Source organism: Notechis scutatus, chromosome 1 (genome assembly GCF_049901735.1).
Source record: "Notechis scutatus isolate UNSWTSFEM ecotype Mainland chromosome 1, rNotScu1.2, whole genome shotgun sequence".
Lineage (NCBI taxonomy): Eukaryota > Metazoa > Chordata > Lepidosauria > Squamata > Elapidae > Notechis > Notechis scutatus.
In genome coordinates this window covers 266,438,547-266,463,012 of record NC_142009.1, presented here as the reverse complement: position 1 = coordinate 266,463,012, position 24,466 = coordinate 266,438,547, and the positions used below count along the sequence as shown (strand labels likewise).

General features: G+C 37.8%; 1 protein-coding gene across 7 annotated transcripts in view; it reads right to left on the bottom strand.

Annotated features, from left to right (window-relative positions):
• The window catches only part of TSPAN18 (tetraspanin 18), a 182,618-nt gene that overhangs the window by 134,191 nt on the left and 23,961 nt on the right, over positions 1-24,466 (bottom strand). For 4 of the 7 annotated variants that reach the window (XM_026664659.2, XM_026664660.2, XM_087951273.1 and 1 more), the window contains exon 2: positions 11,717-11,821. The exons of 2 other annotated variants lie outside the window; for them this stretch is intronic. The gene's annotated coding sequence lies outside the window, so the exon portion shown is untranslated. Of the gene's footprint in view, positions 1-11,716; positions 11,822-24,466 lie in introns of those variants that run through there. One more of the 7 variants, XM_087951275.1, reaches the window with a different exon arrangement.

Sequence of the window (24,466 nt, the reverse complement as noted above, 5' to 3'; positions counted from 1 at the left end):
GCTAAGAGGCAGCAGGGGGGCAGCATGTCAAACACGGCCACGGCAGCACGTAAAGTCCACCGCTTCCGCATTGGAGGCTCCGGCTCCGGAGCAGTGCTAGTCAATGGGTGAACCTGCACAGCCAGCTGGCACCTCGAACGCCCCCTGCCGCCTCTTAGCATCCCCAAGGGGGCTGGCAAAAGGGCGCTAAGAGGCGGCAGGAGGGCAGCGTGTCAAACGTAATGTGCCACCTCTTCTGCATTGGAGGCACCAGCTCTGGAGCGGAGCTACAGTCAGGGCCGGTGCATCGAATGCCCCCCTGCTGCCTCTTAGCTCCCCCCTATAAGGCAGGGGTCCCCAACCACCGGGCCGCGGACCGGTACCGGTCCGTGGATCATTTTGTACTGGGCCGCAAAAAAATAATAATAAAAAGAAATGGCAGCTTTCTTCGCCTTCGGTGAATGCTGCTGGGATCAGGGATCAAGGACACAAATGAAAGAAGGGTAGGGAGGAAGCAACCAAAGCCTGTCCTACTCTCTGGCTCAGTGGCTTCGGTTTCCTCCCGCTTCGTTCCTCTCTCAGTCGCTCTCTCGCTCCTCCACCAGCCCAGGAAGAAACTGCTTCAAAGAAGCCGGCAGGGTGGCTTTTCCTGTCGGCGCAGCTCCTCCGAAGCGCCCGTTCACCCCCACGCCACCGCGTGGTTCAATCCAGTGCTCCGTTCTGCCTGCCTGCCTTCGTTTCTGGTGGTTTCGGAGCAGCTTCGCTGAGAAAAAGAGGCGAATAGTTATTATTCTCAGCCGAAGCTGCTCCAAACCACCAGAAACAAAGGCAGGCAGGCAGAACGGAGCGCTGGATTGAACGCGGGCGGCGGGGTGGGGGTGAGCGGGCGCTGGAGGAGCTGCGCTCCGAAACCACCAGAAACAAAGGCAGGCAGGCAGAACGGAGCACTGGATTGAACCGCGGGCGGCGGGGTGGGGGTGAACGGGCGCTTCGGAGGAGCTGCGCCAACAGGAAAAGCCACCCTGCCGGCTTCTTTGAAGCAGTTTCTTCCTGGGCTGGTGGAGGAGTGAGAGAGCGACTGAGAGAGGAACGAGGCAGACACCTGAGGGATGAGGCTGAGGGAGTGAGGGAGACACCTGAGGGATGAGGCTGAGGGAGGCAGGCCGAGAGGCGGGCTTCTCAGCCGTCCTGCAGGGACTTGTCCTGAACTGCGGAGACAGCCGTGGGCCGCCACCACCCAGTGCTCAGTTTTGAAGGCGCTCCTCAGCCCGGCGCAGTTGCTGAATCTACAGCTGAAACCCTCTGTTTTAAATGTCCCAATAGAAGAGAATATCTGTCACTCAGGGTTGCAATGAGGAGGCATTGGCGCTCCCTGAACTTGGTGGTTTGCTGGCAGACGTTTTATTACCCGACTAGGTAACAACATCAGATGTTACCTAGTCAAGTAATGAAACGTCTGCAAGCAAACCACCAAACTCGACTCCCGGACCTTGAAAAAGTGTTTTTGCGTGAAACTGGTCCCTGGTACAAAAAAGGTTGGGGACCACTGCCCTAAGGCATCCCACCGTCCCCCAGGGTGGTACCGCCCACTTTGGGAACAACTAATATACATCTAATATCTTGTCAGAACCCACAGAAAATAGATGAAGTCATCAAGAGAAAGAAGAGACAGACCTTGATATATGTTAGTTCACAGAAAGAATATTACTAAACTTTTAATTGGAAATGTTGTGATTTTAATACACATGAATTTATAATAGAACAATATAAAGAAGAATATTTAATAGCTTCTACCACTGCCAAACTTTCTTTTTATAAAGGCAAAGTCATAAAACTACTAATATAAATGAAAGCTACGCAATACAACATCAAAAAGTATTAATATTGCAGCATATCGTTGCAAGAAAAATATATGAAAAATATCAGCACTGAGATAGTACTGATCTTCAGCTACTTATATAATTTATAAGTATTTTTTCTCACTTCTTGTGCTTTCAGATACATTGAACAAATATCATGAAAAAAGATGAGAGACTTTAATAATGAACTGATCAAACATCAATCACATGATTTCCCCAGATTGACCTGCAATGCATACAGATGCATTTATCCAGGTAGGCAAAAAAATTGGTTCTCCAATTCCTGTCTTGTTTGCATTCCATATAGCAATGGAAATAATTTAATTCTTGAGGGGAGGAGACAATAGTGGATCTGAGCTACTTTTGAAATTAACTCCTGTAACTGATGTTTTATTTTTTAATGCATAAAAACTTGAATCACAAATTAGGCAGTAAATAAATGAGAAATGCTATTTGTCTATGGAGATTCTCACTAATTCAGGTCATAATTGAAGATGCTTTTTCAAGAAGCAGCTGGACTTTCTGGTTTTTCTTTGAAGATGTTTCACTTCTCATCCAAGAAGCTTCTTCAGCTCTGGCTGGAGAATGCAAAAAGAATGCAAATGACCATCTGTCTACAAGGAGTATAAATCCTTTCATTTCCTCACCATCTGGCCAGAGCTGAAGAAGCTTCTTGGATGAGAAGCAAAATGTCTTCAAAGAAAAACCAGAAGGTCCAGTTACCTCTTGAAAAACACCTTTGGGGGAAAATGCTATTATTCCTTTGCTCTACATAAAAAGGCACAATATTTGATAAAGAACTAATTAGAAAGTGCTATTTAAGTCAGATTGTGGTTGGATGTAAGTGAAGTAGATCTAATAACTGCACAGATATGGCCACTTTGTTTTGTTTTTGTCAATACTGTAGCAGTTTGTCATTGTTTTCTTTCCATTCTAGCATGTGGTCCCGATAAATCCTAACGATCTTCCCTTCTAAGGACATTCAGAACCAATTTTGCAAAGGGTTTTGGGATCTACCAAGGCCATCTAGGAATCTGCTTTGATAATAAGAAGCAGAATTTGTTACACAGAAATTAAACACAATATTCAGTTCCAACCATCCCTTGGCTACTGAACAATTTAATTCCATCACTCTCCAAATCTGCAAATAAACATTCTTTCTGTTGTATATAGACATTTGCATACTCATAATACTACGTTCCGATTGGACGACCACTGCCGCCTAGCGATTGGTGGTTAACAACATGTTATGATTGGCCGCCTAAACGGCAGGAGGTTTCAAATGATGCCATTGGTTGCGAGCCGCGAGCAGCCGCTATAAAAGAGGCTGCCGTGGCTCGAGTTTAGTTGAAATTACTGACAGTTAATAAAGAGCTGAACTCAACTCCGGTCTCGAGTCTATCTTTGTTCTGGTGATAGAACACTTTCGAAACATTTTCAAACCTTGAGAAGGAAGTATCTTTAGACAAGGGTGAATTACTGCACAATTAGCTCTATTCCTGAGCTTATGCCTCTTCTTCTAGCACTTCACATGTTGGAATCACTGACTTCAAAAACCTGAACTGGATCAGGCTGCTTTCAGTATTCTGGAGGGCACAATTGTAATAAACCTAGCCAAGCAGATCTCATTTAGTTGGATGGCAATTTTAGCATGAAGTAATTTTTTTTTAAAGTAGAATTGAGTCATTTTCTGCCTTTCATTCCTATCCCCCACCATATTCCTCACATTCCTGGCCCCCCACTATATTCTTCACAAATGCTTTTTCCTTTGTCTAAACGGAAAGTTGCAGGGGGCTACTGGGGAATAACGGCAATCCCACAGAAAAAGCTCAGTAGTTCTCTCCTCTCTTTTCACATTATTACATCTAGCTAAACCCAGATTTGGCAAACTGCATCAAGCATACTTGACTGTCTTCCATGATGAAACAAGCAGCATCTGTTTCTAATTCAACATGTACATAAGTGATACTCATATGATGCATCCTTGCAACCATGAAGTTCAGAGGCAATTCAAAAACAATGTCTGCAGACACTGAGACAGACTTAATAAAAGCAAATCCTCTAAATGAAAAGTATCAATGTTCCAGGAAATGTTAGCCTAATCCTTTACCATTGAGAAATTAATCTCAAAACTTAGAGGTAAGAACAACATGAATTTATAATAAAGTACAAAACTTTACAAACAAATGTAACATATAAAATTCACACATCCAGGACCTTGAAATAGAGATTTATATCTTATAGTAATCTGACTATAGCAAATATTTATCATGTGCTTTATATTTGTATTTTGTATATGAAAGATATTCTTATTAAAAATATATTTAAAGAACTAAAATGAAAACAAAATGATAACCAGCCAAATCAGCCACCGGCTTCAGCTTCATTTGTCCAAACAAAAAGAACAGCCATTTATTTAACACTTTAATATGTAGGGGTTTGTTTATTTAGATAAGTGTCTTTCTGGAATCCTTTGGACATCTCCAGCATTTTCGATTCAAAATCATCATCAAGCTTTATATGGACTACCTGATGCCTAAAGTAAAAATTGGTACACATGAAAGCTTAAAGAGCTTAGCAGACTTGGAGTAAGTGTGCTAATCTTATTTATTTGGAAGCTTATTCTTGCTAATAGTTAATCTGGGGAGCAAATGCTTTCAAACTGTGAGATTAATTCACTACAAAGTTTGGTACATCCTGGTGACATAAATTGCTTAAATAAGTCAAATGCAAAATGCCAAATAAAGTCTGCTTTTACCACTGAAATATCCACATATGAAGATGAGCTTTTCTTACCATTAGCACATGTCAGAGAGATATTTTAAAAGTCTTATGTCCCTTCTCACAGTTGTTATCTGAACTACAAAATATCAACTGTAGTCCTGTTTGAACAATCAAGATCCTTTAATATATATTTTTTCCTTCTGTTCAATGGTATCTGATTCTTGGAGACTACTTTGACAAGTGCCTGCAAATTTTTTTCATAAGGTTTTTCAGAAATGGTTTGCCATTGCCTACTTCCTAGGGCTGAGAGAAAGTGACTAACCCAAGGTCACCCACCTGGCTTTGTGCCTAAGCAGGAATAGAACTCACGATCTTCCCATTTTTAGCACTCTCAGTACTGGGACTGAGTGATATCTAGAAAGAATAAATTTTCTAAAATAAATAAAATACTTCGCTTTAATTTCATCTTTAACTGAGCATTCTTTGTTGCACTGTATCACTTTCACTGTACTGCATTAAAGCATTCACTTTATCAATTTTCTACCATCTTCTGTACAGAATACATATTTTGTTGAAGCAAAACATTTTGGGGAAACAAAAAGAGCTTGCCAAGATGCTGTACTTTGGGACATCCTTGTAACGGTACCACATTATTTCAGTTGAAATAATTACAAAATGTTGCCCTTTCACATGACCTTATTCTACTGTCAATTTCTATTGTCCAAGTCCTCAAAACCAATATGAGACTAGCCTATACATATATTCGTTCCTGCTTACCTCCATGTATTAAGAAGTGGCAGACAATAACATGGATCAATCAGAGCTCCCGCCAGCTAACTAATATAAAATATTGTATTTATTACTTGCCTTGCATTCAGGAAGTAAGGCAAGGTAATAGATCCTGCCAATGGAGAAACAAGTTCAGCACTTCAAGTATTGCAAAAGGAAATATTACATCCACTGTCATTTTATGTGTATTATTATACCTGAGGTGAAAATAAATGAGAGTCTACTGACATTGTAGGATCACAGAGATACAGAGTTACTTTTAAACTCATCTACAGTCTGCATATGGAGGTATTGGGAGTTTGATAAGCATATTATTATTTCTCCGAAAACACGGCCCGTTCCATAAAAATTTAAAATTAGAGAGATAATCATAAAAAATAAGTCAGCTAGGAGCTATGAAATTTAGGTATTTGTCATATCTGTTGGGTCAACTCATCAACCAACAAGAGCATTTGGAAGATCTAGTAAAGGAATGATCTGCCAACAGAAGAACTAGGAAAAAAGATATCTTCCTAGGACTTTGCTAGAGTAATCATTTGGCTTTATGTACCATTGACTATGTTCCACCTCACCAAACCAGTATGCATCAATCATCATTAGTTCAGTTTCATCTCAACCCAGTCCAAACCCCATTATGTGGGTCTGTTTAGTCTTCACATAGCATTACAGACAGGAAAAACTAGGCATTTTTACCAGAAAACAGTTATTCGTTCATTCATTCAGACTGACAACTTTTTAACTTGCCTATTTATATGATTTTGGTCTAAATTCTCCCTTGCCATTCTATGTGACATTTAAGCTCACAAAATTCCAAGCGACAACAGAAGAAGAAATGGTTAACAGGATTGGAACTACTGTCCTGGTTTAGAATTAAAGGATTTCCTTTCTTATCTCTACCTTTCTATCATCATCAACACAGTGTCATAAAAGCAATCTGTTCCTGCTAAAAGATGATTTTTAACATTTTCAGGGATAGCAGATAACAGATTAAAAAAAAAAAGAAACCTGCACTATCAAAATAGAAGGAAGAATTTTGATGAATGAAACTCTTCCCACAAGTTTTTCTTATTCCAACTCTCTCAATGTTAATTCCACAATCTAATGCTTGTATTAGAGAACTCAAGTAACCTACTTTTTCTTCTAATAATCTCTCAACAGCATTCTTCTCCAACACAGCATGATCCTTAGATATTTGACTACACCTCCCTTAATTCCCAGTCAGAATGGATATGACTAGGAATTTGGGGATTAGGACAGAAGGAAAATCATGAGAGCAAATGTTTATTAATTGAAAGCAAGTAGTGCATTACAAAGCACTACTCTATGGTTGAGAGGCTGAGAATTAAAAAAAAAGTAAGGAAAAGGGGATCTAATATTGTATTGCTGCTTAAAAATATTTAATTATCCCACATAAGCTAACATTTTGTACCAGAAATTTGCAAAGATACCCTTGCTGCCTGGTTTGTTCAGCTTGTTCCAACATTTGATTTACTACTATTAGAAATTTTCCCCATTTACACTGCATCACTAAAAATCTGTTGTACAAAGAAAATTTAAAAAATTAAATTTTGTCTCTCTTTTGCCTCTGGTTCTTTTCTCTGAGTAAGTGAACAATGAAGTTTCCTTAATAGTGGCTAAAAGTAATGTTTCCTGACAAACAAGATTAGGATTACAATTAAAATGTGTGTTTATACTGAAAGAGACAATTGTACTAGCAAAGAAGTATTTCTGAAACTAATTCTGAAACAGGAGTCTTTTTTGCCCTTGTTTTGTAAATCTCTGTCTTTTAGATCACATACATGTTTGTCAAAAATATTAGCAAAAAAATATATCTTAAAGATACATAATGTGGGAGCTATATTTTTTAATTCCCAAACCTAATTGTTCTGGATTATGCTTCTATAATGTAGTACACTGACAAAAGTTGCATTAATCATGCTTAAAAATAAACCATGTTTGATGCTACAATTGGTGATCAGCTGTATAGCCCCCGGTTTAGTTCTCTATTTCTAATCTAAAGCAACTCCCAATGTTGAGGCATTCACATTTATCTGTTGATTGAATTCAGAAGATGAGGCCAGCCCCTACTTCTATCTGAATTATGAAACAGGACTCATTTTTTAATCAATACCTCCAGACATTGCTATAAAGATTTTGCTTCCTCCACTAAGCTTACTTTATGGACCGCTTCCTCTCACGTGAAGTTGCCAGACAATTAAAGAAAAGTTTCAGAGGCATTAATGTGATTCTGAAAAATTGCCCAGTCAAGACCTGTCAATCATTTTATTTAATTTATCAACCACCCATTTTGCTGTCATGCAACAATCTTATTTGAATACTTCCCTTCAAAACTAAAAAATAATTCATCTAAAATCAGCCATTTCAATTAAGCGTTATTGTTTTTTGTTTTTTTAAACAAGTTTTATTTTCAAGACAAACAATACATAAATACACATAAACACAAAACATAAAAGCATAAAAAATCTCTTTTCTGAAAGTTGCTTAGTCCCGGGTTAAAACTCTTGGTACAGACACAAGTTCAGTTTCATATTCATTTTACATACCATTTCATATCTTATTAACATTTTCAATTTTCTATATAACTTCTCTCCTTTAAATTTTCTCAGTTTTTTTTCCTCCTCTCAATTCATATCCTAATATTTATTATTCTTTGTCTGTTCTATTCCAGCCAATCATTTATTTTTCTTCTTTAAAAAAAAGAAGAAATACTTCTCCTGTAGACTATATGGAGTATGATGCCTTTATCTTTTTCCCTTATATTTATAGTACTTAATATAAAATACATAACATACATTGGGATTCTGTCTGGTACATTCTAAAATTATACTATATTATAAAAAATAATACAAATCTATTCATTAGTATTGATATTCATTCATATCTTAAACATTTAACTCATTACTTTTCAATTAAATCACATGCTTTTATGAGAGCCCTATTTTCCATAATTATCCCCCCCCCACATCACATATTATAGCTCAATATTTCGTTGAAATGTTCCTCCTTCTTCTACTTCAAATCTCATTTCACAAAAGATTTTGCTAGTATACCATGTTCTAATCATTAATTTTAACAATCATTTATATCTTAAACATTTTATCCATTTCAATTGAATATCATGCCTTTGTGGGAACACTTATGCTTTCCACGATTATTACCCCCCACATCACAATCTTGAATCATATTTCATTACAGTACTCTCTTTTTCTTAACAAAAATTTCACTTATTTATGTTAGATATTTTATCACATTTTAAGCTACATATTATTTCTAATTTTCTATAATTACTTCTAAATACAGATATAAAAATGCAATCTTATGTACCTTTCTAGAATCCCATTAACAATAAGATCTATCCATTATCTCTGAAAAACTTTTGCTTCTTAATATCTTGCTCCCCACCATTAGAGCTTCTCATCCCTTCCTTTCTCCCTTGCTTCTTCTCCTCCTTGTCCTCTTTAACCCCTTGTCTCTCCACCTCCCTTTTATTCTGCTTTCCCCCTTTCTGTTGTTTCTTAACATAATGTCCCTTTTTCACCTTATTCTTCTCTTTTTGGGCTGTTTTTTCAGATCTTAAAGACCTCTTTTCCTTTTTCTCTTGCTTTTTCCCGTCTCCAATCAAAGTCCTTTTTTCATCAAAGATGGCTTCTTCTTCTTCTTTGTCCCCATCATCCTCATTCTGCTTCGCATAAATATAAACCGCCATTTCTAAGTATTGAAAAATAGTGCCAAGTCCATCTTCCCTTCCTTGTTTTTCTCTTTCATATTTTTGATATATAAGTTCCAATCCATCCACAGATGATGCCATTGTGTAGAGAAAAAGTTTTTCCAAACAACCACCCAGATGATTTAATCAGAAATAATTTCCAAAGGTTCCAAAATCACCAAACAATCCAAACAGACTGTTTCTTTTAAATACCTTCTTCTTCTTCACTTTTTCTTTCTGAGGTTAAAGTAATCACAAATCCTTTTCAAATATATTTTTTGGAAGTTTTTAAACTCTTTGCAATTCTAGGCAATCTTCTCCTTATTTTCAAATTTTGCTCTGATTTTTTTTTCACTCTCCCTTCCCACTCACAGCCAAAAAGATTTTTTTTCCCCGCTGTCACTTTAGGAAGGAGAGTAGAACAAAGAAAAAAAAAACTTTCCCCTTTAGGGTATTCGCAGCTTGTGGCTCTCACAAGGAACAATATATCCTTAACAGCTTTCAAGGTTCCAAATCACTTTCTCCCGTCTTGTCCTGGTTAAAAGCACCTTTCACTTTCTCCAGCTTTCTCCCTCCTGCACTTGCTTACCCGGCTGCAGCTTTCTTCGTGGCGGCCATTACTGACCGCCGTTCCTCCGCCTCGGGAAAAGGGAGTTTAGCCGGCTAGGGAGGGGGTTTGCGGCACCCCCAAACCCCTTGCCGGATCCCCCTATCTTCAGCTGCCTCTACGGGGCAGCTATATCCCCCAGATCCAAATGGATTGGGGGAACCTTGGAGGCGAACGCAGCAGGGATCGCGCGGTTGCAAATCCCTGCCGCCGCTGAAGGCTAGCAAACCGGAAACCCAATTAAGCGTTATTGTTAATGTTGACTATAATATACATGCTTTAATCTTCCTAATAAAATGTTTTCTTTTTGTATTTCAGGGGCTGTATCGTATTTATATCTGCACACATGGACACACATATACACATCAACATACATACATACATACATACATACATACATACATATATTACATACATATATTCTGAAAGTCAATTTTGAAAAAAATAAACAAGAAGAGAAAATTATTACTGAAATCTATCTAGCTTTCTTAAGTGTAATTAAAAATACCATGATAAAACAACAATCCACATGCTTGTGATGAAGATATTATTGTTAATGTATTATAGCAATGCCTCCATGAAAATCTGGGCAGTTCTTGGACTGCAAACATAATATTATGAAGTACATCTAAATGCTCTTAAATTGGTTCCCTCCCATCAACAAATTTTCTAAGAAATGTGAATTACTATTATTTAAATTCATTACTTGCCCAACTACAATGGACATAAGCTATACATGAACTGAATTCCAATTAACAGGTATGAGTAACCTGTGAATAGGTGGTTTCTTCCAGCATTCTGCGACATTATCTAAAACCTGTAAAGAACCCAGTCTAACAAATTACCTCTCCTCTACATTAAAGGCTTAACTCATGACAGATTTTATGGTCGTACAGGTCATCCTTGACTTATAACCAATTTTTAGTGACCGTTCAAAGTTACAATGGAACTGAAAAAAAGCTACTTATGACTGGTTTTCACACTTGCAACTTTTGCCGCATTGACTATGGTCACGTCATCAAAATTCAGGCACTTGGCAACAGGCATGAATTTATGATAGTTGTCTTGTCTCAGAGTCACATGGTTGCCATCTGCAACCTTCCCAGCCAGTTTCTGACAAGTAAACTCAATAGAGGAAGCCAAATTCACTTAACAACCATATGATTCACTTAACAATTGCAGTGATTCCCTTAACAACTGTGGCTACAAACATCATAAAATGGAACAGGACTCACTTAGCAACTGCTTAGATTAGCAATGAAAATTTGAGGCACAGTCGTAAGTCGAAGATTACCTGCATAACAGAAAAGCCAACCCTTATATTTTTTTAGGTTGAGCAAACAACAATAAGAAAGAGTTCTGGAGAACTTAAAAGCTTGTTTGATATTTTGTAATATTTATAGTTCATATTACATTATGAGGATTTGGGATTTTTTTTTCTCATGGCCAAACAATTCAGTTTGCTTTTTGATTGATTGTGGGCCACCAAGTCATTGTCAACTCTTAGCAACCACATAAATAGGTTAGATTATCCATGACAATTTGCTTTCGATATCAGTAAACAGAGAATGGATTATTTCTTTGTACTGGCCTAATTACTTTAGTTTAATATTAATACTTCAATAGAATTGACTCATTCAGCAATATAAATCCTGGTTTATCTCATTTTTGTACTCTTGCGTCATGTTCTAATCTAACCTGATTAGAACATTGATTAGCTTTTGAACAGTGACCACTCCTAAAACTATTAAGTTTCTAAAAGCAAGAGTAAATGCTCTGCAATTCCCCTACAAAAACATACATACTGAGTCATGCTCTATCTCTGAAAGTTTGCTATCATGCAATCGAAGTTACATCTCTCAAAATATTCACCACTGAAAAATGATTCTAGTCAGATGAGACTGACTTGTGTAAAAGGCATCCTGTAGCTACAAAGTGGTCTGATAACAAAGATTAAACTATATCATTTCTGCTGAGGACTCAGAAAGGCTTAGACAAAGAAGAATGCCTCTTTCATTTAGCCAAACAAACCTCCTGTTTCTTGATGATAACTCGACTCTTTCCTTTCTTCTTACTTGGGAGAAGAAATTTTCAAACTTCTCTATCTCCTTCTTATATTCTTGTTCTGTTTGTGCACTAGAGGGAGAAAAAAAGGAAAGATAAGTGAATAAATAAATTCCAAAGCTTTATTCAACTGCTCCAAATGGACATTTTCTTGTCACTGTGAACTTCAATCACAATATCTTTTGGAAAGCCTTACAGTAGACAGTTACTTTGCTAAACTCCCCATCTGCAAAACAGCTTTGGAACCCCCCCCTCCCTGCAAGTTTTTGTCAGGGTTGTTAAAATATTACTCTGTCAGAACATTTGGGGGACTTGAAGATCTGCTCTGACTCTGGTGGATGGTTCTATTAACCGCTTCCCTTCTCTTTTACAGTTGGAACTTAGACTGTTTCAAAGCTTTTTTTTAAGTACCACTCAAACCTTGTGTCAATAAAGTGGCATAAACTATCAGTAAATGAATATACCTGGTACAATCCACACACTCCATTGTATAGGCATTATTGCCTTTTAAACCTTAACAATTTCATTCACTTACTATAAAGATAATAAACAATGGTCCTTCCTACCAACCCACTTTTTTAGATTCTATTACTTTAACAATGCATCATATTTGGCTAAACTGCAACCTTCTTGTACACTCTTTTGATCTGTACTTTTTGTTTTCCAAAAAAACCAAAACAAAATATATAAGGCTGTACTGGAATTTTAATTTTGTTCAATATAAAAGTCTTTATTTAATTTATATAGTCATTCATCTGAACCAAGTGACTTTGGTCACTTACAGATCTAAAACAATAAAATACTTTAATAAAACAATTCAATAAAGAAAAAAAAAAAACATACACACACCAAATTGTTTTAGTAGCCGTGATAACTAATGAATTAACAGTAGAACCAAGAAATGGAGCCCTTAATACATTTGAGACCCCAGGCCTGGCTACAGTCAAGTTTTTAAAGCATTATGAAAGGCCAACAGGATTGGGGCCATTCTAATCTCCAAGAGCAAAATATTCCATAGGTCAGGGGCTACAGCTGCAAAGGCTTATCAGTGCTGTGACACTGTTTGACTAATGCCAAACAAAGAAGAGGGGGTCAACTTATTTTCCAAAGCACCAGAAGGCAAGAAGGACAAGAAATAAGTGAGAACAATTAACCAGTGGAACAGCTTGCCTTCAGAAGTTGTGGGTGCTTTAACACTGAGGGTTTTAAAGAAGAGACTGGACAGCTACTTGTCTGAAATTGTGTAGGGTCTCCTGCTTGAGCAGGGGATTGGACTAGATGATTTCCAAAGTCCCTTCCAGCTCTGTTCTGATTGATTAGTGGGATTTCCAACATGCTCAGTCTGTTGGACCAAATTGGATGAGTCGAGACTCTTGGAAAAAGGCAGTCATCCAGGTAACCAACCCATATAGGGCTTTAAAGGTGATAATTGCACCTAATCCCACTGGTGGCCAACACAGCTAATGTAATAGTGGTGCTACTAATGCCATGTATCCAATACCATTTACTGTCCATGCAGTCACATACTGCACCAGTTGAAATTTCAAGTGTTCTTCAAGGGCAGCCCCATGTAGAGCACATTGCAGTAATATTTAGGACTATGTTTTTTTTTAATTTATCAATTGAATACATGAAGTCCTGATACTGAAGAAAATATCTATTTCAAAAGTTAGGTACCTCTCTATTTTACCTGTATCTTTTCCATCTTACTCTGAAATTCCTCTGAAATTGCTTTACCTCCATCAAGATAAAAGTAAAACAAAACTATGCTTCTTTCTTTTCTTAATACTTCAAGCAAGACAGAAACTTAATGTATATGATTCTTAGTGTAAAGGCTGGAATAACTACATAATTTTTCCTGCCCACCCATACTAGTCCTCCTTTGTTGCCATTCCTCCTTTGTCTATTTTAATTGCAACTCTTTTTAGACCTGGCCCACATATCTAGTTAGCCATGATTTACTCATTTTGAACTCATTTTGATTTCCTGCCATACTTCAATTGTTTGTAAAACATAATCCACACAAGGACTTAAGAAACTTCCTTATATACAGTTTGACTGGGTCCAGATAACCCAGTAATATCCAGGACAACAATCCAGGTTTTCAGGAGTTCTTCAACCCTACCTACAGACATTGGAAAAGGACCTCTTGCATTTCAAATGCATGCTCTTCAATAAAACATGCCAGCATCCTGAGTGCTAAACAATAAGCTACATTAGTTTTTTTCTATTAGCTCTTGGAGTAAGCATTTGTCACAACTGTTCTTTGAAAGCATGGATTACTGATAACAGTCAGGATGAGAAGGCACCAGCAGCAGTAGTAGTAATAGTAGTAATAGCAGCAACAGCATTTCTCTTATTTGCGCACAAACTAATCAGAATGTTAATGTCCTTGAAAAATAAGCAAAGTACCATTCTAAGACTTATGGGGAGGATCATATCAAATTCAGCTGAGAATATTCTTTTTTTTTTTTATCCTGAAAACTTCCTGCCATTCCAAAGCCAGTGCCAGTTGAAATAACACCAAACTGATGAACTACCTGAAAAGGCTGTATTCAATTCCCATTTCTGATAAGAGACATGGTGGTGCAGTGGTTAGAAAGCAGTACTGCAGGCTAACATACTGCTCACTCGATCCTGATAGGACTCAAGGTTGACTCAGCCTCCCATTCTTCCGAGGTGGGTAAAATGAGGAGCCACATTGTTGGGGGCAATATGCTGACTCTGTAAACTGCTTAGCACTATGAAGTGGTATATAAGTTGAAGTGTTATTGCTATTGCTATTTATTTTATTTACCTCTAAATTACTGAGATTACAGAAAAGTCTTTGTGAACCAAGCATTGCCCTGATACAAGCATTTGTGTCGATCTGAAGGTTTTGTTTCATCGATTTGCAAGATGTAATAATGTGTGTCTTTTTAAGAAAAACAACAACAGCATGGGCGTTATACCAAACCAATCTAAAAAGAAACCCAAGCATTAAGCATATCTCATACATTAAACAAATGTAAGAGGTTTCTTGAAATATTACATTTTCAATGTAACTGAGTTGAAGCTCCTGAATATCAAATTTTAATTCTTTATAGGCTTTAAAATTTCTAACTGCATTTAAGGGAATATTTTCTGCCTACCATCCTTAAGAAGATTAGGTTATTACCAACAAGAAATAAATCCACCATTTTAATACTAATTCCAACTAAATCAAATCTACATTATTCAGGGAAAAGCACATATGAATTTCTTCCTTATCCATATTCTGCTGTATGCAGTCATCCAAACAATAAATACACTGTGAAACTTTGGTATGCATGAGACAGATATTCTGACAATGGCTGCTACAATTATGCAAAGTGAAGAGAGATATTGGCAGCAAAATCTCACCATCCTAGTTTCTATAAAAAGGGATTAATATGATGATGTTCTACTGGCAATATCAGGAATACTAAAGAGTAAGTGGTATACTTCTATTGCTTATTTATTTTCAATTTCTTATTATCATTAGAGGGTATGAATCTGTGAGAAATGTAGACATCATGCCAATATCATAGTGAATCAGAAGGTTTAATCAGGAAATAACCAAATTATATGTCCACTCTACTGGCTCTAGGATGCTCCTTATTCTCTTATTAACTCATAAAAAGGTAAAGGTAAAGGTTTTCCCTATCAAATTGTGTCCAATTCTAGAGGTAGTGCTGATCACTGTTTCTTAGCCAAGGGAGTCAGCGTTGTCTGAAGATGTTTCCATGTTCATGTGGCCAGCATGCCATCACACCACAGCATACAAATGCAGCAAAACACAGAATGTTTTTACCTTCTCACTAAAGTAATACCTATTTATCTACTCCCATTTTCATACTTTCAAACTGCTAGGTGGGCTGAGGCAAGAACAGGAGCCCGGTCACACAGCACCAGACTATTGAACCGGGGCTGTTAGCTTTTCAGCTGACAAGCTCAGTTTCTTAATTGCTGAGCCATCACATTCCCAATTCACTCATAAATAATAGTGCAATTCTTGCCACCAATTCTTCAGATAACTCTTTCATGTTTGTAATCTGAGATAAAACATTGTTCTGCCTTGGTTCCATCATAGAAAATATAGCTTTCTGTGTGATATACTAGTTACAATAGGGATTGGAGAGACCCAGGATTAAACCAGCCTCAATTATGAAAGCTGACTGAGTTGACTTTTGAACTATCCGTCATCTCTCAGTCCTTTCTATTCTGCTTACATAAGCAGCTGCTCTGAGTTCCTGCAGGAAAAGTAGGATATCAGTCAAACAAACAACACTTCTGACAACATTATTCTGCTAGAAGTCTAAGGACCAGATGGAAATGAATGTTTTTTTTTCTTTAACATAGTTTTTAAATCCCAAATATTTGGAAGAATTATTGGCTCTTATATTATTGTAATCAAATAATTGTCATCTTATTCTATTTGTTACTACTGTATTTATAAACCACCTAGAATCTCTCTAGGGAGGCAGGGATAAACCACATAAATAAATAAGCACAATGCTTGACCAAGCTTTTGAAAAATTTCCTCTCCAATCATTCATTCGACAGACAGAGGCAGTGATGGAGATTTATCACATGCACAAGAGATAGTGCTACAACAGACAGAATGGCAACCATATGACAGGTTGGTGAATTTGCTCCCTAAAAATCAAGGGTAGGGACCCAGCCTGTGCATTACTTTTGCACCACATGGAAATTGTGAGCGCAGCCTGCCAAATATCACCAACTGCATGACTTCTACAACTCCCTTATTATCTTTAAGATGCTATACCATTAAATGAAATGTTTACAAAACACTGAACATGTTGAAGGTTAAGGCAGCAAAACCATTAGCATTTTGATAGGTTTCCAGAACACATAAAAGAAGCAAGTCTTTAAAATTCATTGCCTTAAGATTAATCTTTCTCTTACAGCATTTCCTTCCCAGCTTGAGGCAGCTCTCAAGCTAGCTTACAGTTCTATAAAACTTCTTAAACTGTCCTGTAGGGATGGATGCAAAGACAGGAAGTTTCAACTCACTCAGTAGTCAAGCCCCAGTTTAGAAAGTATTTGGAGAGAGCCCCTTGTCCAATCACTCTTGGAGAAAGTCCAGTATGTTCACCACCGAAGCTGAGGTGGGGTCTATCTTCAAAGTACCTTCTGCTAGATAGAACATACTGTATATGCTCATCACAAGCAAGTTGACATTTAAAAAAATTAAAAGGCTGATGTTGCAAATGCTCTGAAGAGAAACTGGGTGAATCAGAAATGCAGAATCCAACCCCTTCCACCCTGTCCCTAACCGATTTGAAAATAAAATTGAAGTATTATTCATTACTCTGCCTAGCTAATTCACTAAGAAAAGTGAAAAGGTAACTGAAGCAGCTTGAGAAAAGATGGAAGGTAAACTTTTAGCTGCTGTATCACTGCAGTATTGGACTGAACTCATCACAGGCTATAAATGCTTTCTCTTAATAGTAGAGCTTGGAGAACTCAGTTGTAAGGTCAATCAACTGACAAGAATGTCTCAATAAACATAAAAATAATTTTATCAACTAAAGCCACTACAAAAAGAAAAAATATATTAACACATTATATACACACAAACACACACCACACATTCAATTCTGACATTTTAATTGTGAAGGACTTCCACCTTAACAGTCTTCTATGTTTGATTTGTCCCTAGGCAACTCATACCTCTTGAGAATGTTCAGATCAAATAAGCTTAACATTGGCTTGCCTTTATTACCAGAACTTGAAGATGGATGCCATTTCCTATGTAACCAAATGCCTTACAGGATGCCCTAGAGGTGAAAAATTTAGATATTCCCTCCCATGGATTTGCTCTTTGTTGCTTGGTTGAGTAGATGGAAAACAGCTGATAAAGGATGCTGTAGAGTCCTGTCACTTCAATAAGAAAAGCCACTTTTAAACTACATACCTTTCAGGTTGTATATTCCTGTCACTGTCCTAAGCAAAGGCACATTGCAGCCATGTTTAAAACAGTTTTCTAGTGGAACATGTAGAAGAAATTGGAGAGCACAACAAAGCCAATGAGAGCTGCTATCATGAACATATCTGGAGACAACACCTGGCCAGATTATAGAAGTAAGTTGCCTGCCTGAGAAAAATGAAGGAAATGCATAGATTGACACTAATACCAAGAAGTTTCTCTAGTTGATGGACAACATTGATTTTTAGCATCCCGTCTGCAAATGTATTCACTTCATTTTTCCTTCTTTTTGGGGTGAGGGGTGAGTATAGCAACAGTGAAAAATATAGCAAAGCCTATCAAAATCCCTGAGGTTGACTATGATACTTACTGTTTAGATCAGGGGTGTCAAACTGGATTTCTTCAAGGGCCGCAATAACTCATGTGGTAAGACACTGGCTTTTTGCACTGCTTAGGTCAGCAGCTCGGTGTTTGATTCCTGTGAGCGAATAAATTGTGCAGGGACAAGAAAGGAGCCTCCCCCAAATGCCCCCTGAAAAAAATCATTTCACAGAAGCAGCCAGCCACCTTGGTGTGCCATATGCTTGCTAAATAAACAAACAAACAAACAAACAAACAAATCTTCAAGGGCTGGATCAGCACTGTAGTTCTCCTCCATGGGCCGGCCAAAGGGCAGATGGACAGATGGGACAGATGCCTCCAGCAGCACTATGCTGGCCAAATGGGGTGCAGTCCATTTTTGGCCTGGATGTCATCCTGTAACATTTGACTGGCCAAAATGGGGCACGTTTTGACCAGCAAAGTGTTGCAGGATACCATTCAGGCCAAAAATGGGATGCATGTGGCTGGCAAAATCCCGCAAAAGGTCGGCCAGACCAAACACAGGCCCCATGGGGGGAGCGCATGCTCCCTGCACCTCATTTTGGCTGTCAGAGGTACTGCAGGCCAGTCCTTTGCTATTTCCAGGCTGGCCCTGTGGGCCAGATTTAAGCACCCCCAGGCCGGATCCAGCCTGCGGGCCTTGAATTTGATACCTGTGTTTAGTTAGGTACCTTTTTCGAACCCATCTGAGATTGAACCTATTCTATTTCTTCACAGACATATAAAATCTGCTTCATGAATAGTGGAAAGTAGGGCCAAAATCAAATCTACCAAATCACTAATTTATGAGATTGGACAAAATAAAGGAAAGTTGAAAAAACTGACAAATACATAATTCATTGCCAGTTGACAAAACTGACAATGAATTAAGCATACTTAAGGAATTCAGAACTAGACTGGTAGCCAAGTGACTTCTAACACTGTTTAAGAGCAAAACCCAACTGGAAAGTTTTATAACCTGGGCTCTTAGAATCCCATCTGAAGTCAGTTGCAAGTGTTTTATGGAATTCTTCTCAAGTACTTGCTATATTTAATCTGCCACTTTAGTCTAAATAACTTTGTTTTCGACTATTTTTTCTGCACTAAGTATATGCTCAGACTAGACACCTTTGATGACAGTAATCATTAAGATTTAGGAGTAAGAGAGAGAAAGAAGGAATCATCATCTGTTTTGTTTTTTTCCCAGAACCGAAGACGCTTTTTGGATGAGAGGAAAAACAAAGTCCAGTTATCTTTTGAAAAAGTACTTTTGGGACAACCATGACCTGGATAACTGAGAATCTCCATAGACAAATCATCATACTCTCAGAATTACAGCATAGCAACTTTCAGTGACGGATCAGTAAAATATCCTCTAGCAGACTGGAATCTTAGCAAAACTCTGGCTCTCCTGAATTAGAAGGTACTTACCTTTTCTCAAAGGAAGAATTAACCAAGGAGGCACAACTGAAGCCTTAAGTGATTGACTTGACACTATCTGGACATCCTAGGAAAACTGTCAGCTTTGTAATCATGATGTCAGCGTTCCAGGGAAAATCCATTCCTGTCCGTGACTCCAAGACACACGTCATCTCAAAGTACTTTTATTAGAATAGCATCTGGCACTTACTGTAGAAACCTGGAACTGAATCTTCCTGGCTTCTTCAAAAAGTCCCAACCTACAAACCACCCCCTTTTCCCTCATCACCACATCACATGAACCAATCCCAAAGTAAGTTCTAATTCTTTCTGCGCCATTCTCTGTAACCTTGAACTATCAAAATAATATATTTTGTCTACTAAGAGCTACTCAATAAACATCGTCCCCCCTCGCACTTTCTCCAAATATATGGCAGCGATTAATTCCATAGCTGGCACATGAAAGGAGCATAATCTGATTGATGCTTTGTTTTCTTTCTGGACAATGATGATGACTAAGGAAATCCAACAAGTTGAACCTAAGAATCTGGATTTACATCCCAAAATATCCACAATCATAGTTCTTGCAGGTCCTTGAAAGGCTAAAAAGAACAATGCTGTACACAATTCAGCCCCAATATCTTTGTATAAAAGTGCCTATGAGAAGAAAATTTACTTGGTCATAGATTTCCACAAGTACTGTAGAGTTGAAGTTTACCTTTAATCATTTATCACACTGGTCTTTGGAGGGATCACCAATTTCCCAAAACATTGAACTGCAAAGTTGCCCAAACTTTTTGACCTTACTAAAGGCCTCCCAAATGCTAACCACTCATCTTTGAATTGGCAGAAAACTGGCATATAACTTCCTACACTCTTACCAATCACTATCCTACCATTATTGCTTGTAGTTGTGATGCCTCTCCAGATACCTCTCCAGATGTCAACTCAGAGAATGAACCAGTTCCGGCACCTCTGGAGGGCAGTTGGTCAATGGCTCCAAGCAGCCACTTGAGAGAGATTTGGCTGAAACACAGCAGCAGCAGAACAGCCCTAAGACTTCAGGTGGGACAAGTATGCAGTTGCAGCTGATCAGTAATGAGGAAGAGGAACTGCCAACTGCACTGTTCCAAAAATATGTAGGGCAGAGAAAAGGCAGCAGCAGTGAATATCAGCCTGATCACTCACAAGGAGGCAACCTCATCACTCACAAGGAGACAATCTCACTCTTCTTGATGGGCTGCACCAGAATCTGGCTATTTAGCACAGCAGATATACAGAGGCAATGTGCTGGGAACATGTTCATTTCCTACTGTGTGTTTCCTGGTTGCTGTGATACCTGCCTTGCTTTGGATAGATGACACCATGCCTTGATTTGGATTGTGCCTTGTGAACCCTCTTGTATTGTGGATTTAATTCATTCTCTGGTGGGTTTATCTTGATTGGGAAACTTTCCAAGGCACTCATTGGCCATTGTTTTGCAGACCAGCATTGGTTTGTTTTTGGCTGGACTTAATTGGGACAGTTCTGGGCTTTTGATGAAGGAAATTACTGGGGAATATTAATAAACCCACTAAAACACCATTATGTCTGTATGAGAGTGAGTGAGAAAGCATAGCAGCACCATAAAATAATGACAATGCCTAATAAATTTGATTACTTTGAGGATTCTTTTGGACAGACCTGAAAGGGAGAAAATATTTTATCACCAGAATGCCTGGTTTGGAACATGGCTAGGTGTATGGCAGAGGTGGTGTTCAGCAGGTTCTGACTAGTTCTGGAGAACCGGTAGCGGAAATTTTGAGTAGTTTGGAGAACTGGCAAATACCACCTCTGATTGGAGATTTTACAGTATCCTTCCCCTGCCTCGCCCACCAAGCCACACCCACAGAACTGGTAGTTTAAAAAAAATGAATCCCCCACTGGTGTATGTGATGATTTTCCTAAGTCTTTGTGGAAAACATAATGGAATACTGGACATCCTAGGAAAACTTTTTAGGGGTGATTTAACTTTGAGATTAAGTTCTGTAACATAAAGATGGATAGTTAACCAGATATTTACATTTTTAAGGCCAATAAGGTTGGGAAATGATTGATCTTATAAGCTAAAAGGGAGCTAGGCAAGATATGCTATAGCTTAAGAGAACAAATTAGGTTTTGTTATCACCCTCTTCCTTATGCTGAAACAGCCTTGAGGAGCTTGTTTTGTAATTTGAAACTTTATTGTAATATTATCCCTTTTTTTGTAGTGATTGCTGAGCTTGGATTAAGTACATTTTTGCCATTTGAGGAGTAGAAATTATTTTAGTGCTGATATTTTTCAGGAATTTGCTACATGTTATTGATAAGATATAGTTATCATATAATGACCAAAAGCCAATATTAGAAAGCAGTGAATAATTACTTCCCCCAAACTCTTAACATTGCATTTCTAAAATGCAATCCTTTTTAGAAAGAAAATATAGAATTAAGATGTCTTCTTCCACCCACTTAATCTCCACCTTCTCTTATTGATCATTGACTACAGATGACAGTGGTATTACCCAATGCACCCCCCCCCCTCCCTCAAAAAAAAGGAGGTGGGAAGGAGGTTCCAAGATCTTCAGCCTGGCTGACTTCCAAGTGAACCTTTATCATTAATCCTCTTTTTTTTTCAGTGGGATTAAAACAGCTGCAACTTCTTTGGGGCTGACATTCACCTAGGCTAATACAAGAGTTGGACTCATACAGCCAGTCAATGCAGCATCCAGGAAAGAGACTTTAATAAGGCACTTAATTGCCCTGTGTTTCAGGAACAGCGCCTAGGCCCATCCATGGTATTCAAGTACAGGGAATTCACTACTTTTTAAAATCTTTTAATAAAAGTATTTAATAAAGTTATTTGGGGGCAACCCAAAAATCTAATAGAGAGCTACTCAATGCAATCACTTTTTGGATCCTCTTTGGATCATCAATCATCTTCCAGGCATGATTACTCTTTTCCTTGGCACAAGCTAAAGCTGAAAGTGATGAAGTCGTCATCAGAGTGCTCCATCACAGGCCAAGCTTCCCATTTAGTGAGTGACTACAATCAATATTTCTGAAGCATCTTCAGCAATGCATAAAATTGGACATCAGGCTGGATCATTTCCAAATCAAGAGATATCCTTGATGTTTTAAGGCATGGCAGTGACACTGTCAATTGTGTTTGGTCTTCAGATACACTGCTTCCAATGATGAGTTACTCTACTAACAATAGGATACGATCATGCTCAATTCTGACTCTGTTTGTTTCCTTAACCAAACTGTCATTTCATTATTATCAAAAATGTTTTGAATTCATATCCTGGAGTTAATACCAAGTGACAAATGCCACCAATAAATTGAATGCCATTTGAAATGCATTTAGAGAGTTATTGGAAGAACCATCAAATCACTGATCATCATGTTTATGATAGATGAGTCTGTTTCACCTCCCTTCTGTTAAGCAATGCAGAGTCTAGACAGATTCTACTTTCATTATTTTAACTCAATTGTTTTTAAAAAAAAGCATGGAGCCAGGAATACAGATACCAATATAAAAGAAGCATGTCCTTCTAAAAAGCCAAGAAACAGATATATTCATTCAGTACATTTGTACCCCATGTTTTCATTCCAGAAGCTCAGAGCTGTTCACAGGAACTCTTCAACAGTGTCTTATTCAGCCTGACATCAATAATACAACATAATTCTTTTCCAGATCTTGAAAAAAAAAATCTTGGCAATAAGAGGCTGCATTAGCTCAAGTGAAATAAATCAAGCATAGGGAGGAAAAGTAGAAAACTTGCCTACAGCATGGCTAACAATTGTAATATAATTAGTTTGATTTTTTCCCCCTAATTCCCCATGTATTCTTCCTTTGAAAATTGAAAAAAAAATGTGTTGCTTTATCTCATTTCTTTGGATGAATTTTGAGCTTCATTTGGGGGTGGGGGTTATAAAATAGCCAAAATGTTATCATTGCAGTTTCCTGGCTACCACTTCTTCCAGATTTTAAAAAAAAATGCTATATAACAAGAATTTCTTCCTGACATCATTCTCTGAGATTCAGCTGAAGAGGGAGAAACAATTAGGGTAATGAAACATGGGATGCCCACAACCCACAGATCTGTAGCCACTAGTTAACTAAGCTACAGAGCACTATAGCCATTCACGAGAGTTTATCAAGCTGGATGTGTGGTACAAAATATTGCAACAGGAAGCAGTCACAAGTAGTAGAAAAAAATATTTGGATGAGTATTGAGAAAATGAGAGAAATAACATTATTTATTACCATTTCATAATGCATTTAACTGAGTGGAATCCTAAAAACTGAGTCCTTTGAATGTGAATGTGTCCTTTGGTTGTTAAAGCTCATCAGTCTTAAATACTGTCTTATGTTTATGGATATTTAAGCAATGCCTTATGTCTATAGATATTTACCCATGTAGTATGCTATATTACTATCATCCTTTTCATCTTTTTCTACTACCTTTTCTTATTGGTATCAATATTATGATTATATTACTTTGTTGTTTATATGTACACTAAGAGTTTATGCATGGAGACAAATTCCTAGTGTGTCCAATCACACTTGACCAATAAAATATTCTACTATCCAGCATTTTGCTGAAAGTCACAGTTAATATATTAAAAGTATTTTTAATATAATATCCCTTCACCCCATCTGAAACTGATACATTTACCAGCAGAATTATTTCAGATATTAAATGCATATATTTCAAGCTTGCACATCTAAATTGGGAATGGTGCCACTTTTCAGGCTAGGCAGAAGGGATTTGGTCTCATAGTCACTGTTCAAAAGACCTGTTTTCCTACATCTGTATTTGATCCATATTAACCATTTAAAAACAATTTAATTTTTACATTACAGACCAGTCAAGAAGAGTTAGGCTGGAGGGGGAGAATAAACTGACTGTACTCTTGCTGTTTTGTTTCTCATGCGTGATATCTAATATGCAATGAGTTCT